Source organism: Schistocerca cancellata, unplaced genomic scaffold, assembly GCF_023864275.1.
Source record: "Schistocerca cancellata isolate TAMUIC-IGC-003103 unplaced genomic scaffold, iqSchCanc2.1 HiC_scaffold_518, whole genome shotgun sequence".
Classification (NCBI taxonomy): Eukaryota; Metazoa; Arthropoda; class Insecta; order Orthoptera; family Acrididae; genus Schistocerca; species Schistocerca cancellata.
Window position 1 is genome coordinate 17501 of NW_026046532.1, and position 2500 is coordinate 20000.

The 2500-nt window shown below is 56.9% G+C and overlaps 1 non-coding gene across 1 annotated transcript in view; it reads left to right on the top strand.

The window, feature by feature from the left end:
• The first annotated feature begins 2111 nt into the window (after window positions 1-2111).
• LOC126129136 (small subunit ribosomal RNA) overlaps window positions 2112-2500 on the top strand; it is a 1909-nt gene continuing 1520 nt past the window's right edge. The window contains exon 1 of the ribosomal RNA XR_007527115.1: window positions 2112-2500. This exon is cut by the window's right edge and continues 1520 nt beyond it. This is a non-coding gene — a ribosomal RNA (small subunit ribosomal RNA).

Genomic DNA, 2500 nt, shown 5'->3' on the forward strand with positions numbered 1-2500 from the left:
GTTGTGCCTTAACGTAACCCACGTTGTGCCTTAACCTAACCCACGTTGTGCCTTAACCTAACCCACGTTGTGCCTTAACCTAACCCACGTTGTGCCTTAACCTAACCCACGTTGTGCCTTAACCTAACCCACGTTGTGCCTTAACCTAACCCACGTTGTGCCTTAACCTAACCCACGTTGTGCCTTAACCTAACCCACGTTGTGCCTTAACCTAACCCACGTTGTGCCTTAACCTAACCCACGTTGTGCCTTAACCTAACCCACGTTGTGCCTTAACCTAACCCACGTTGTGCCTTAACCTAACCCACGTTGTGCCTTAACCTAACCCACGTTGTGCCTTAACCTAACCCACGTTGTGCCTTAACCTGCTCTGTAATTGGCATATGACACGTTACATTAATCTAGTGTTGTCTAACCACAACCCTCTGAATATAGTTCGCTACTCGCACCGCCCACCCTCTTGTGTGTCGTTTCATGTTGAACACTTCGCAAGTGTTGCTTACTTTTTACATGCTCCCGCTGTACACTGTAATGTGGACAACTGCAGGATGTACATCGCCCCCCCCCCCTCCACCCTGCCTTCGCACGCTGGTCGTTCAGGTGCTTGCGTGTTCAATGCCCTTCGCAGCTGTTCACTGGCATTCGCATGTCGAAGCGCTCAGTCTACGTCGTGGTACGGCCTGTGTCCACTGTCCGCTGATATCGTAAGCTTAATCCTCACATTGTACTGCACATAGGTCCGTATGTACTGAATGATACGCTGTGGCACATGTGTGACCGTACGACTGCGCCCAACAACAGCGAACCATACGGTCCAAATGTTGTGCACTCAGCCACGTGCCGTCTCCCCATAACAGCTACATTGCAGTGTGGTACGCCATAGAGACGTGTGGGAGTAACGGACGCCCTGGATGGCGATCAGCATGAGCCGTCTGTTGATGTAGTGGCGCGTGTATTCAAACGTAGTCGTCTCTTCTCACACAGTGTGATAGCATGGTGCACCGCGTTCCACATCTGCGACATGGTACAGATGCTGGTTGACAGTCGGTCTCGTAATGGACATCGCATACGTAGGGGGCCACCTCCCACGTGTTCTCTAGTCGTGCACATTTTGTTGCGTGTATGTGGGCAGACGTAGTGTGTCGTGACACCTAACAGACAGGTATGCAATAATCGTTGCATTTGCAAACTGGGATGGACGTCTACGTTTGCTGGTGACGTGACGCAACGCAAATGAACAACTGGTAAACCCATTGTGGTGCGGTTGTTGTTGCTGGAGGTAAATCAGTAAGGGCAAATCTGTGTGTGAAGCGATACGCGGCGGTGGCTGGGTGGGACCGTCCCCGGCCGGTGAGGGGGGGCCGCCCGGCGTGCTGGCCGCGCGGTGCGTGGGCGCACGCGCTACAGCCGGCTGGTGGGGGCGCCCAGTGGCAGGCGCGCCGGCCGACGGACGCGGCAGGCGGCGCAGCTGCGCGCCGGGGCACCCTGCGCGCGGCGCCGGGCGGCCAAAGTGGGTCCTCGCGGGCCCGGTGCGAAGCGCGGTGGACATCTGCAGTGTGCTGGTCCGACTGAGGACTGTGTGCGTTGAGGATGCGCCGCCGCCCGGCACTCGGCGCCGCGACGCCGTCTGCTGCTCGGTCGCCCCAGCGGTTCTCGCTGGTGGTTTGTATCGCAGTTGTGCAGACGTGTTGGCACGTGCGCTGTGCTGGGAGAGTTCGCTTCGGCACCCACGTGGGGCCTTTGCCCTTCTGTGGCGCTGGCGTTGGAGCTGCCGGTCACCGTAGGTGGCGCGTGTTGTCTCCCGCCGGCAATGCCACGACAGCACGCTCCCGGGCCTCTGTCGGCAGCGGCAAGCTCAGTTGGGAGCACGGGTGGTCGCACCTAAAGCGTCTACTCGCCTAACTCCGGGCGATTGCGCCTCTCTCGAACCCGACCAAGTACTTAGGACGGCGCTGCGCGCCGCCGGGACCTGAGAGGGTTTCGAGGTGTATTGTGCAGGGGAGCTCAGCCTCCTCCTGTTTGCAGAATAATTGAGCGGACGCTTGCGTGTTCGCGCGGGCCCCTGGGACACACTCCCGGGCGGCCGGCTGCTCAGCTCTAGTTGACGCAGCTCCCTGGTTGATCCTGCCAGTAGTCATATGCTTGTCTCAAAGATTAAGCCATGCATGTCTCAGTACAAGCCGCATTAAGGTGAAACCGCGAATGGCTCATTAAATCAGTTATGGTTCCTTAGATCGTACCCACGTTACTTGGATAACTGTGGTAATTCTAGAGCTAATACATGCAAACAGAGTCCCGACCAGAGATGGAAGGGACGCTTTTATTAGATCAAAACCAATCGGTCGGCTCGTCCGGTCCGTTTGCCTTGGTGACTCTGAATAACTTTGGGCTGATCGCACGGTCCTCGTACCGGCGACGCATCTTTCAAATGTCTGCCTTATCAACTGTCGATGGTAGGTTCTGCGCCTACCATGGTTGTAACGGGTAACGGGGAATCAGG